Raw genomic sequence first — 14,453 nt, forward strand, 5'->3', positions numbered from 1 at the left:
TGTGCTCGTGACTCAGTGCAACAGCGGCGCGGTCTTCTACTTGTGAATTCGCTCGTTGTGTATTAACAAGCGACTACGGTGAGGCGCCGAGTGCTGCGTTCTGAAATCGAACCAGCGACCCTCAGGTTCGGCGACTTCTGTGGGAGTTCATCAATCCCTAGCTTCACACGTGATCCATTTGGTGAGGTCACAGTCCTCACCAGGCACCTGAGTAATTACCACGCAGTCCGTAAAACTTATGCCAGGGCCTTTCCCGCCCGGAATTGTCTTTGCTTTCTTTGGTGGCTGAGAATCGGCATGTTTCCACTGCTCTGACTGTTGATTTGTCTCTGGGGTATAATAGTGCACCCTAGTTTCATCTGTGGTCACAAACCAGTGCAAAAAATCTTGTTCGTTTCTCCTAAAACGAGCCCAACATTGTTCAGATATGCCCATTCTCATGCGTTTTTGATCCAGTGTAGAGTCGCGGCACTCATCTTGCAGATAATTTTTTTCATTTCTAATTCTTCAGTTAAAATAGGATATACCCTTTTACACGAACCTGGCAAGCACGAGCAATTTCACACACTTTCAATCGGCGATCCTCTGTGAACAATTTGTGCACTTTTGCTATGATTTCTGGAGTAGTGACACATCTTGGCTGACCAATGCACGGATCATCATCTAAGCTCTCCCAAACAAATTTAAATTCGTTTGTTCTCTTGGCGACTGTTGAATACGAAGGAGCAAAGTCCCCCAGTGTATTCTGGAAATCGACACGAATGTCCTCTGTTTTCATGCCTTTATTTACAAAGTACTTAATCACTTAATCTCGATTTTTTTCCTTCTTCGCAAATCACTTCGCAGGAACAACAACAGAGCCACGTCACCACCACAGCTCTCTTCCAAGAGCACTGACGTGGCACGTGTTTACAGGAAAGAGTCCAATGAATATCACGTGAACAACCCGTTGCGCTAGTGCTGACCTCTCGTGGTGATTCCAAGAACTTTTCATATCACCCTCGTACTACAGGCCATCTGCCGACATCTCTCCAAGGCAATAATGCTGCCCTCGGGAATTGCTTCGCCATTACTTCGGTGTTGCGATATTGCATATGCCTCGAGGACATTCTTTGAGTCATTCTGCTAGTGTATATCCATAATACTTACACCAGAATTTGGTTGTGGTCACCACATGGAGCCGATCCTGGGTGTCCAGTAGTCTGTAGCTCATGCACCACTGCTGGTTTACTGCAACAATCGCATCGTCACATTGATGATGGGACACAGAAATTGCTCTCCCATTGCATACTACAGGCTCTCTACCGCCATCCCTCGAAGACACAATTATTGCCCTCAAGAATTGCCTCACCATTACACGTGTGGTGCGCAGAAGGAGAGGACACAGTCGAGGCTTCTTCTGCTAGAGTATATCTACGATACTCGCACTGGCATTTTGGTAAGGACACTGCATGGAACCTCTCCTGGGTGTCCAGTAGCTTCCACCCATTGCACTGCTACTGGTTTACTGTAACCCTCACATCCTCATATTGACGGTAGCATACAGAATTTGATTTGCTAGTGCATACTACACGCTCTGTGCTGACGTCTCTCCAAGACACTAATGCTGCCGTCAAGAACTGAATCTCCATCAGACGGGTGCTGCGTTATTTCATATGCCTCGAGGCCATTGTCAGAGTCATTATGCTAGAGTATATGTATGATACTGGAACCTGTCCTGGATGTCCACTAGCTTGTAACCGATGCACCACTGCCAGTTTACTTTAACCTCGCAACCCTGACATTGGTGATGGGATGTAGAAATACACACATCAAAAAAGTTTTGCATCACCCCAGTTCCCAGAACTCTTGAAGATAGACATTGACTGAGGATAGTACATCATCACATTGTTTCTTTGTGCCAGGAAGGGCTCTCACCAAGGGAACTGTGTCTCTGAGTGAACCAAAACATGGAGGAGATACAGAGAGACAAGAACTGTCGATGACATGCCTCGCTCAGGCCGCCCAAGTGTCACTACTGCAGTGGGTGACCGTTACCTACGGATTATGGCTCGGAGGAACGCTGACAGCAACGCAACCATGTTGAACAATGCTTTTCGTGCAGCCACAGGACGTTGTGTTACGACTCAAATTGTGCACAACGTCACTCCCGACGCCTATGGCGAGGTCCATCTTTGCAACCATGACACTAAGCAGTACAGTACAGATATGGCCCAACAACATGCCGAATGGACCACTCAGGATTGGCATCATGTTCTCCTCACTGATGAGTGTTGCAGATGCCTTCAACCAGACAATCGTCGGAGACGGTTTTAGAGGCAACCCAGTCAGGCTGAACGCCTTAGACACACTGTGCAGCGAGTGCAGCAAGATGTAGGTTCCTTGCTGTTTTAGGGTAGCAGCATGGGGGCCAGTATACGCCACTGGTGGTCACTGAAGGCGCTGTAATGGCTGTACGATATGTGAATGCCATCCTCCAACTGATAGTGCAATCACATCAGCAGAATATTGGCGAGGCATCTTCATGGACGACAATTTGCGCATCCATCGTGGTTCGCAGCTCGTGGTCGTGCGGTAGCATTCTCGCTACTAGCGCCCGGGTTCCAGGGTTCGATTCCCGGCGGGGTCAGGGATTTTCTCTGCCTCGTGATGACTGGGTGTTGTGTGATATCCTTAGGTTAGTTAGGTTTAAGTAGTTCTAAGTTCTAGGGGACTGATGACCATAGATGTTAAGTCCCATAGTGCTCAGAGACATTTGAACTATCCATCGTGCACATCTTCTGAATGACTTTCTTCAGGATAACGACATCGCTAAATCGAATGGCCAGCATGTTCTCCAGACATGAACCCTGTCAACCATCCCGGGATAGTTTGATAAAAGCTCTTTGTGGACGACGTGACCCACCAACCACTCTCAGGATCTATGTCGAATCGCCATTGAGGAGTGGGACATTATGGACCAACAGTGCCTTGTTGAACTTGTGGATACTATGCCACGACGAATATAGGCATGCATCAATGGAAGAGGACATGCTGCTGGGTATTAGAGGTTCTGGTGTGTACAGCATTCTGGACCACCACCTCTGAAGGTCTCGTTATATGGTGGTACAATATGCAGTGTGTGGTTTTCATGAGCAGTAAAAAGTGTGGAAATAGTGTTTATGTGGATCTTTATTCCAATTTTCTGTACAGGTTCCATAACTTTCGTAACCGAGTAGATGCAAAACTTTTTTGATGTGTGTAATTTCACCATTACATACTACAGCGTCTTCAAGACACTAACATGGGGCTCAGTAATTGCAATTCTCCGCTACTGGCGCTGACATTCTTCTACGATCACTGAATGGAACCTCTTCTGGGTGTCCAGCAACTTGTAACCAATGCTCTGCTGCTGGTTTACTGTAATTCTCACACAGTCACGTTGACGATGGGACACACAAATTATTTCTCCATTGCATACTACAGGCTCGCTTCCCATGTCTGCTAAAAACACTAATGCTGCCCTCAGAAACTCCATTTCCATCAGATGGGTTCTGTGCTATAGCATATGCCTCGAGGACATTGTCGGTATCATTCTGACTGTCTATATCTATGATAATGGCGCTCGCAGTTGGGTATGGTCACTGATAGAACCTCTCCTGGGTGTCCAATAGCTTGTAACTGAAGCACTGGTGCTGGTTTACTGTAATCCTCACACCTTCACATGGACGACGGGACACAGAAATCGCTTCGCTATTGCATATTACAGGCTCTGTGCTGACCTCTCTCCTAGACACTGACGCTGACTTCAGGACTTTTTTCTCTATCAGACAGGTGCTGCGATACTGCATATGCCTCAAGGAGACTGTGGGAGACATTTTGGTAGTGCATATCTGTGATACTGACACTAGAATTTGGCTATGGTAGCTGCATAAAACCTCTCCTGGGTCTCCAGTAGCTTCTAACCAATGCACTGCTGCCAGTTAACTGTAACTCTCTCACCCTCAGATTGACGCCTCAGGAACTGCCTCTTCAACATACAGGTGCTGTGCTATTGCATATGACTCGAGGACACTGTCAGAATCATTTTGCTAATGTAGTCTATGATACTGGCACTGGCTTTTGGCTACGGTCACCACACGGAACCTCTCACCTTGTTGTCCAGTAGCTTGTAACCGATGCTCCACTGCCAGTTTACTGTAACACTTGCACCCTCAGAATGACAACTGGATTGCTTCACCACTGCACACTACAGGTTCTGAGCTGACGTCTCTTCAAGACACTATTGCTGCCCTAATGAATTGGATCTCCAGCAGACGGCTGCTTCACTATTGCATTTGCCTCGTGGACATTGTCAGAGTCATTCTGCTAGTGTATATATATGATAATGGCACTGGCATTCGGCTATGGTCACCGCATGGAACTAATGTACCAATGATGGTCTACTGTAACCCTTGATGATGGGACGCAGAAACTGATTCGCCATTTCATACTACAGGCTCTCTGCCGATGTCTCTCCAACACACTAAAGCTGCCCTCGGGAATTGCCTTGCCATTTGACTGGTGCTGCGATATTGCATACACTGTGAGGACACTGTTGGAGTCTTTCTGCTAGTGTGCATCTATGACACTTGCTTCGACATTCGGCTGTGGTTACTGCATGGGAATCTGCTGGGTGTCCAGTAGCAAGTAACTGATGCACCACTGCAAGTTTACTGTAACCCTACGACATTCATATTGACGATGGGACACAGAAATGCTTCGCCATTCCATACTGTGGGGTGATGCCCATTCGTTGCTTACAGGGTGTCTAAATGATGGTTTGTCCTCAGAATGCTTTACGACAGTTCTAACTAATAACATTTGTAGCTTTATTTCTATAAAACAGATATGATAATACTTAAGTTTCGAATTACATCGGTATCGCAAGTAACATGCAAACAATAATAGTTATCGCTATAGTCGACGTCCAGACAAATAACTGATAACAATCACAACTAGTTTTTGTTGTAGCACGCTCTGCAAATATGTTCCACTAATGTCAGTACTGTGAGGCGATCTGAGCGGCCTTAGCCAACAGTAGCGGTGCTTATATTCACTTCATCCAGGCGTCACTCTTGGCACAGCTCGGTAAAATTCAACGTGTCATTTTCGGACGTTTTCTCACCACCTTCTCTGGTTTGCATTCTGAATCTCCGTTCCTTTGCTAACGGTTATGAAAGAACACATTCTACTGGCTCAATGCCATTGTCTCTAGAAGACATTAATGATGGGCCCAAGAAGTTCATCTCCACCAGACGACTGCTAACCTGTTGCATATGCCTCGAAGACATTGTTGGACTATTACATTAATGTACATCTATGAAACCAGCGCTGGCATTTGGCTACTGACTCCGCATGCAGCCTCTCCTGGGTGTCCAGCAGTTTGTGACTGATGCACACCTGCCGACCCCACACACACTCTCATTGACGATGAGACACAAATATTCCTTAGCCTTTTCACACTAAGGTTCTCAGCTGATATCTCTCCAAGACAATAACGCTGCCCTCGGAATTATAACTCCACCATACAGGTGCTCCGCCATTGCATATGCCTCGAAGACATTTGGCTGAGGTAATCACATGGAACCTGTCCTGCATATCCAGTACCTGGTAATGGATGCACCGCTGCGGGTTTACTGCATCCCTTGCACCCTCAACATTGATAACAGGACACAGAAGTTGCTTCACCATTTCGTATTACTGGCTCTCTGCCGACATCTCTTCAAGACACTTACACGGCCCTCAGGGATTGCATCTCCACAGTACGGGTCTGCGCTATTCCATATGAATCTAGGATATTGTCGGAGTCATTTTGCTGGTGTATGTCTATGATAATGTCGCTCGCTTTTGGCTACAATCACCGTATGGAACGTCTCCTGGAGGTCCAGTAGGTTGTAACCGGTGCACTGCTGCCAGTTTACTACAATCTTAGCACAAGCAGTTAGACCACGGGACATAGAAATTGCTTCATAACTACATATTAGAGGCTCTCTACCGACATGTCTCCAAGACACTAATGCTGCCCTTGGGCATTGACTCACCATTAGACAGGTGCTGCAATATTGCACATGACTCGAAAACATTGTCAAAGTCATTCTGTTAACGTATATCTATGACACTTGCGATGAACTGGGGCTACCATTACTGCATGGAACCTCTGTTGGGTGTAAAGTAGCTTGTAACTGATGCAGCGCTGCCTGTTAACTGTAACCCTTGCACCCTCACATTGACGATATGACACACAAATTGCTTTGCCATTGCACGCTACAAACTCTCTGCCAACGTCTCTCAAAGACACTAATGCTGCTATAAGGAACTGCATTTCCATCACAAGTATGATGCGCTATTGCATATGCCTGAAGACATTGTTACAGTCTTTCTGCTAGTATGTATTAATGATAAAGGCGCTGGCATTCGGCTATGGAAATTACATATAATCTCTCCTGCTCGTCCAGTAGCTTGTAACTGATGCACTGCTGCTGGTTTTCTGTTACAGTACGATGGGACACAGAAATTGCTTCGCCATTGCAAATTACATCTCTCCAAGACACTAACGCTGCCCTCAGGAATGGCATATCACCAGACTGGTCATGCGGTATTGCATACGCCTTTAGGACATTGACGGAGTCATTCTGCGAGTGTATATCTATGATAGCACATGGAACCTCTCCTGTGTGTCCAGTAGCTTGTAACCGATGAATTGCTGGTGTTCTGCTGTAGGTCTTGCTACCGCACATTCATCATGGGGGACAGAAATCCTTCGGCATTGCATACCATGGGCTCTCTGCTGACATCTCCCATAAACACTAATCCTGCCCTTGAGAATTGCCTCGCCATTAGATGGGTGCCTCACTATTGCACATGCCTAGGGGACATTGTTGAGATCATTATTTTAGTGTATATCTATGATACTGGCGCTGGCGCTACGCTTGCCACATGGAACCTCTCCTGGGTGTCCAGGAGCTTGTGACTGTTCAGCCACTGCCTTTTACTGTAACCCTCGCACCCTCTCATTGACGATGGGTCGCAGAAATTGCTTCGCTCATTGCGTACTACAGACTCTCTCTCGTCATCTCTCGAAGACATTAATGCTGCCCTCAATAACTGCATCTTCATCAGATAGATTCTGACCTATTACATATGCTTCAAGGACATTGTCCGAGCCATTCTGCTAATGTATATCTATGATACCAGAGCTGGCATTGTGCTAAGGAACCACGTGGAATCTCTCCTGCGTGTCCAGTAGCTCGTACTCGATGCACTGTTGCAGGTTTACTGTAAGCCTCGCAGCCTCACATGGACGATGTAACACACAATTTGCTTCGGCATTGCATACTACATAATCTCTGCCAATGTGTCTCCAAGACACTAACACAATACTCAGGATTTGCATCTCTACCACGTGGGTACTGCGCCATTGCAGATGCCTCAATGACATTGTCGGAGTTATTTGCTAGTAAATATCTATGATATTGGCTTTGGGATTCGGCTACTGTTACTGTATGGAACCTCTCCTGGGTGTCCAGTGGGTTGTAACCAATAGTCTGCTGGTGGTTTACTGTAACCCACGCAGATTCACATTGACGATGGGGCACAGAAATTTCTTTGCCATTGCATACTACAATCTCTTCGCTGACGTCTCTCCAAGACACTAATGCTGCGTTCATGAACTGCATTGCCATTAGATGGATGCTGCGCTATTGCATATGGCTTGAGGACTTGGCGGGAGTCACTCTGCTAGCGCGTGTCTATGATACTGGCGCTATCATTCAGCTACAGCCACAGTAACTGATGCTCCTCTGCCAGTTTACTGTAACTCTCGCCCCCTCACATTGACAATGGGAAACTGAATTTATTCACCCTTGCATACTACAGACTCTCAGCTGACATCTCTCCAAGACACTAACGAGTCGTGGAAACTCTTGTAGTAGTCTAGCAGCCATGTCGTTGGGAGGGGGGAGGGGCGGGCCAATAACATAATAGCAGTGGGAGTGTCTTATTCAGTCGTCTGCAGAATGAGTATTATATTTCAATGGTGAAGCAATTACTGTGTTCCAGAACCAAGGTGGAAGAGTTACAGCAAGCAATCTGTTTTGTCTTGTGAAAAGACTGCTGGACACCCAGAGGAATTTCCACAGTGAGACCCTAGTAGGATGCCAGCAGGAGTCTCAGAGAAACGATCTTGTCTAATGACTCCAACTGTGTCATAGAGACACTTGGTGTAGCCCAGCAGACATGTAAAAGAGAGGCGATTCCTGAAGGGTGCCATAACTGGGTGAGTTGATGGTCGATGAAGGATTCTGTGAAGATACTCATGAGGAAGATGGGGCCTAAGTCACTGCAAATGCGGCAGGCAGAATGGGTTTCAAGTGCAGGCTGTGTTTTCAGTTTGGCCAACACCACTACCTCCCTGACCATGGGGCTAAGCTTCATGATTATTGTGGTGAGGGTTGGAGGATGGAAAGGAGGTTGCGCCTGACAGGGAGAGTAGGAGGTAAGGAAAAGTGTAAGTGTGGCATAGGGCCAATGGTGACACAAGAGACCATTTGAGGAGTTCATTGTTGAGTGAGGGATTGGTTGATTTGATGTCCTTGCAAGTAATGAGAAATGGGGGCATTGGGGAAGAATTTGCAGATTTCTGAGGGGGTGGGCATCAAGGAGGTGGGAGAGGATGAAGGTGTGCATGGTGGGGGTTGGCATGTGCGGATAGGGTGGGGAGGGGAAGAAGGAGGGGAAGAAATCCAGTGTGCACTCCGTGTGAATTCCGGGAGGAGTCATTCCTGATGTGGAAAGGGTCCTTCCGGATGCCATGAAGAGCACTGGATGCAGCCAGCTGCAGCTGGTGGCACATGTCGGCACTAATGACATATGTCACTTTGAATCTGAGGAAATTCTCTCTGGATTCCAGCGGCTATGTGATTTGGTGAAGGCTGCCGGTCTTGCTTACGAGATGAAGGCAGAGCTCACCATCTGGTGCATCGTCGACAGAACCGACTGCAGACCTTTGGTGCAGAGCCGGGTGGAGGGTCTGAATCAGAGGCTCAGACGGTTCTGCGACCGTGTTGGCTGCAGATTCCTTGACTTGCGCCATAGGGTGGTGGGGTTTCGGGTTCCGCTGAATAGGTCAGGAGTTCACTACACTCAGCTGGCGGCTACACGGATAGCGGAGGCTGAGTGGCGTGGACTGGGCGGTTTTTTTAGGTTAGAAGGCCTCGGGAAAGTACGGTGTGGGCTGCAATGTCAAAGGGTGCTTGGCAATTACAGGACGTGCTTGGATCAAGGAACAGTCGGAATTATAGTTGTAAATTGTTGTAGTTGCGCTGGAAAAGTCCCTGAGCTTCAAGCGCTAATAGAAAGCACAGAAGTTGATATCGTTATATGTACAGAAAGCTGGCTAAAGCCTGAAATAAGTTCTGCAGAAATTTTTACGAAGTCTCAGACGGTGTTCAGGAAAGATAGATTAGGCAGAATTGGTGGTGGAGTGTTTGTGTCTGTCAGTAGTGGTTTATCTTGTAGTGAAGTCGAAGTCGATACTCTGTGCGAATTGGTTGGGTGGAGGTTATACTTAACAGCCGAATTAAGTTAGTAATTGGCTCCTTCTACCGACCCCCACACTCCGATGATACAGTTGCGGAACAGTTCAGAGAAAGTTTGAGTCTCGTAACAAATAAATACCCCACTCATACGGTTATATTTGGTGGGGACTTCAACCTACCCTCGGTATGTTGGCAAAAATACTTGTTCAAAACCGGTGGTAGGCAGAAAACATCTTCCGAGATTGTCCTAAATGCTTTCTCCGAAAATTATTTCGAGCAGTTAGTCCACGAACCCACACGAATTGTAAATGGTTGCGAAAACACACTTGACCTCTTAGCGACAAACAATCCAGAGCTGATAGAGAGCATCATGACTGATACAGGGATTAGTGATCACAAGGTCGTTGTAGCTAGGTTCAATACACTTTCTTCCAAATCCATCAGAAACAAACGCAAAATAATTTTATTTAAAAAAGCGGATAAAGTACTAGAAGCCTTCCTAAAAGGCACTTTCCAATCCTTCCGAACTGACTATGCGAATGTAGACGAGATGTGGCTCAAATTCAAAGATATAGTAGCAACAGCAATTGAGAGATTCATACCTCATAAATTGGTAAGAGATGGAACGGATCCCCCGTGGTACACAAAAAAGGTCCGAACGCTGTTGCAGAAGCAACGGAAAAAGCATGCGAAGTTCAGAAGATCGCGAAATCCCGAAGATGGGCTAAAATTTACACACGCGCGAAATTTGGCACGTACTTCGATGCGAGATGCCTTTAATAGGTTCCACAACGAAACATTGTCTCAAAATTTGGTAGAAAATCCGAAGAAATTCTGGTCGTATGTAAAGTACACAAGCGGCAAGACGCAGTCAATACCTTCGCTGTGCAGTGCCGATGGTACTGTTACCGACAACTGTGTCGCTAAAGCGGAGTTATTGAACGCCAGTTTCCGAAATTCCTTCACCAGGGAAGACGAATGAAATATTCCAGAATTTGAAACACGAACATCTGCTAGCATGAGTTTCTTAGAAGTAGATACCTTAGGGGTTGCGAAGCAACTCAAATCGCTTGATACGGGCAAGTCTTCAGGTCCAGATTGTATACCGATTAGGTTCCTTTCAGATTACGCTGATACTATAGCTCCCTACTTAGCACTCATATACAACCGCTCGCTCACCGATAGATCTGTACCTACAGATTGGAAAATTGCGCAGGTCGCACCAGTGTTTGAGAAGGGTAGTAGGACTAATCCATTTAACTACAGACCTATATCATTGACGTTGGTTTGCAGTAGGGTTTTGGAGCATATACTGTATTCAAACATTATGAATTACCTCGAGGGGAACGATCTATTGACACGTAATAAGCATGGCTTCAGAAAACATCGCTCTTGTGCAATGCAGCTAGATCTTTATTCGCACGAAGTAATGGCCGCTATCCACAGGGGATCTCAAGTTGATTCCGTATATCTAGATTTCCGGAAAGCTTTTGACACCGTTCCTCACAAGCGACTTCTAATCAAGCTGCGGAGCTATGGGGTATCGTCTCAGTTGTGCGAGTGGATTCGTGATTTCCTGTCAGGAAGGTCGCAGTTCGTAGTAATATACGGCAAATCATCGAGTAAAACGGAAGTGATATCAGGTGTTCCCCAGGGAAGCGTCCTGGGACCTCTGCTGTTCCTGATCTATATAAATGACCTGGGTGACAATCTGAGCAGTTCTCTTAGATTATTCGCAGATGATGCTGTAATTTACCGTCTAGTAAGGTCATCCGAAGACCAGTATCAGTTGCAAAGCGATTTAGAAAAGATTGCTGTATCGTGTGTCAGGTGGCAGTTGACGCTAAATAACGAAAAGTGTGAGATGATCCACATGAGTGTGCTCCCTGCCGCCGTTGGATAAGCAGCTGCAGCAGCAAGTCGTATAACCCTAGCTTACTTATTTGTTAGATAGTTTAATTAATTTCTTTGCGTGTTTTTGGGTACTTGCATTGTTTAATTCATATATTTCGGGGGTATTATAGTATTTTACAGTTGTAGCATCGCGCTTTAGTGTTTACTTGGTAGAATATTATTTAAATGCCGGCCGCGGTGGTCTCGCGGTTCTAGGCGCGCAGTCCGGAACCGTGCGACTGCTACGGTCGCAGGTTCGAATCCTGCCTCGGGCATGGATGTGTGTGATGTCCTTAGGTTAGTTAGGTTTAGGTAGTTCTAAGTTCTAGGGGACTAATGACCACAGAAGTTGAGTCCCATAGTGCTCAGAGCCATTTTTTTTATTATTTAAATTGCGTGTGAGTTTCGTATAGGAGGTGCAATTTCGAGTTTTAGTTACTGTAATCGTAAATTCAGCAGATTGTAGCGCAGTCGTTAGGCATTTGTACAGGTTAGTTGATACATTCTTTGCGTGTTCCGCTTGCGTTATCTAGGCACGGACTCGTGTTTCGGTAACTGTTGTTAAACATCGATTAGAATGGACAGGGACTGCGATTGCTGTGTTCGGATGAGGGCTGACTTGGCATCCCTTCGCTCACAGCTGCAATCTGCGCTGACTTCGGTCGCGCAGCTTGAGGCTGTTGCCAATGGGCACCACTGTGGGGAGCCGGACTCGGGTATCACGGGGATGTCAACCTCGTCCCGTCTGTCCCCAGATCGGTCTGCCGCTGTGGTTGCCCCGGTTGCTGAACGCAGTGGGGCTGAGCCCTCGCCTGTGGTTGATTGGGAGGTCGTTCCACGGCGTGGCAGGGAGCGAAAGGCGTCCCCGGAGGCTGATCAGAAAGCCTCCCTGGTGCGTCTGACAAACAGATTTCAGGCACTGTCTGTGGCTGAGCCAGATGCAGCTGCCTGCCCTGTTTCAGAGGATCATTCTCAGCCTTCAAGGTCCGGGCAATCGCAGAGGGTGGGCTTACTGGTAGTTGGGAGCTCCAATGTTAGGCGCGTAATGGGGCCCCTTAGGGATACGGCGGCTAAGGAGGGGAAGAAATCCAGTGTGCACTCCGTGTGCATTCCGGGAGGAGTCATTCCTGATGTGGAAAGGGTCCTTCCGGATGCCATGAAGATCACAGTGTGCAGCCAGCTGCAGGTGGTGGCACATGTCGGCACTAATGACGTGTGTCGCTTTGGATCTGAGGAAATTCTCTCTAGATTCCTGCGGCTATCTGAATTGGTGAAAGCTGCCGGTCTTGCTTACGAGATGAAGGCAGAGCTCACCATCTGCAGCATCGTTGACAGAACCGACTGCAGACCTTTGGTGCAGAGCCGGGTGGAGGGTCTGAATCAGAGGCTCAGACGGCTTTGCGACCGTGTTGGCTGCAGATTCCTTGACTTGCGCCATAGGGTGTTGGGGTTTCGGGTTCCGCTGAATAGGTCAGGAGTTCACTACACTCAGCTGGCGGCTACACGGGTAGCGGAGGCTGTGTGGCGTGGACTGGGCGGTTTCTTAGGTTGGAAGGCCTCGGGAAAGTGCGGGATGGGCTGCAATGTCAAAGGATGCTTGGCAATTACAGGACGTGCTTGGATCAAGGAACAGTCGGAATTATAGTTGTAAATTGTTGTAGTTGCGCTGGAAAAGTGCCTGAGCTTCAAGCGCTAATAGAAAGCACAGAAGTTGATATCGTTATAGGTACAGAAAGCTGGCTAAAGCCTGAAATCAGTTCTGCAGAAATTTTTACGAAGTCTCAGACGGTGTTCAGGAAAGATAGATTAGGCAGAATTGGTGGTGGAGTTTGTGTGTCTGTCAGTAGTGGTTTATCTTGTAGTGAAGTCGAAGTAGATACTCTGTGCGAATTGGTTGGGTGGAGGTTATACTTAACAGCCGAATTAAGTTAGTAATTGGCTCCTTCTACCGACCCCCACACTCCGATGATACAGTTGCGGAACAGTTCAGAGAAAGTTTGAGTCTCGTAACAAATAAATACCCCACTCATACGGTTATATTTGGTGGGGACTTCAACCTACCCTCGGTATGTTGGCAAAAATACTTGTTCAAAACCGGTGGTAGGCAGAAAACATCTTCCGAGATTGTCCTAAATGCTTTCTCCGAAAATTATTTCGAGCAGTTAGTCCACGAACCCACACGAATTGTAAATGGTTGCGAAAACACACTTGACCTCTTAGCGACAAACAATCCAGAGCTGATAGAGAGCATCATGACTGATACAGGGATTAGTGATCACAAGGTCGTTGTAGCTAGGTTCAATACACTTTCTTCCAAATCCATCAGAAACAAACGCAAAATAATTTTATTTAAAAAAGCGGATAAAGTGTCACTAGAAGCCTTCCTAAAAGACACTTTCCAATCCTTCCGAACTGACTATGCAAATGTAGACGAGATGTGGCTCAAATTCAAAGATATAGTAGCAACAGCAATTGAGAGATTCATACCTCATAAATTGGTAAGAGATGGAACGGATCCCCCGTGGTACACAAAAAAGGTCCGAACGCTGTTGCAGAAGCAACGGAAAAAGCATGCGAAGTTCAGAAGATCGCGAAATCCCGAAGATGGGCTAAAATTTACACACGCGCGAAATTTGGCACGTACTTCGATGCGAGATGCCTTTAATAGGATCAGCAACGAAACATTGTCTCAAAATTTGGTAGAAAATCCGAAGAAATTCTGGTCGTATGTAAAGTACACAAGTGGCAAGACGCAGTCAATACCTTCGCTGTGCAGTGCCGATGGTACTGTTACCGACAACTGTGCCGCTAAAGCGGAGTTATTGAACGCCGGTTTCCGAAATTCCTTCACCAGGGAAGACGAATGAAATATTCCAGAATTTGAAACACGAACATCTGCTAGCATGAGTTTCTTAGAAGTAGATACCTTAGGGGTTGCGAAGCAACTCAAATCGCTTGATACGGGCAAGTCTTCAGGTCCAGATTGTATACCGATTAGGTTCC

Source organism: Schistocerca gregaria, unplaced genomic scaffold (genome assembly GCF_023897955.1).
Source record: "Schistocerca gregaria isolate iqSchGreg1 unplaced genomic scaffold, iqSchGreg1.2 ptg000418l, whole genome shotgun sequence".
Taxonomy (NCBI): domain Eukaryota; kingdom Metazoa; phylum Arthropoda; class Insecta; order Orthoptera; family Acrididae; genus Schistocerca; species Schistocerca gregaria.